This window comes from Engystomops pustulosus, unplaced genomic scaffold (assembly GCF_040894005.1).
Source record: "Engystomops pustulosus unplaced genomic scaffold, aEngPut4.maternal MAT_SCAFFOLD_557, whole genome shotgun sequence".
Lineage (NCBI taxonomy): Eukaryota > Metazoa > Chordata > Amphibia > Anura > Leptodactylidae > Engystomops > Engystomops pustulosus.
Window position 1 is genome coordinate 9787 of NW_027285436.1, and position 214 is coordinate 10000.

Below are 214 nucleotides of genomic sequence, written 5' to 3' on the forward strand. Positions count from 1 at the left end.
CCTTTCCACTCTTTCGGTTGGGCCTCTCGTCGGGGCGAGCGTAAGTCGGCAAGCAGACGTGGGAAGAGGCTTCTTACCGGTGACACTCCCTTCGTGAGAGAGGCAGGTACTCGCCCCGCACCCCGGTCCAAATCTGCTCGGTCCGGCCGTCGTCGGCCCTAGCCGAAGGCCGCTCCCGCGAAGCCAGGCGATCCGAACCGAGGATCCGCGCGAG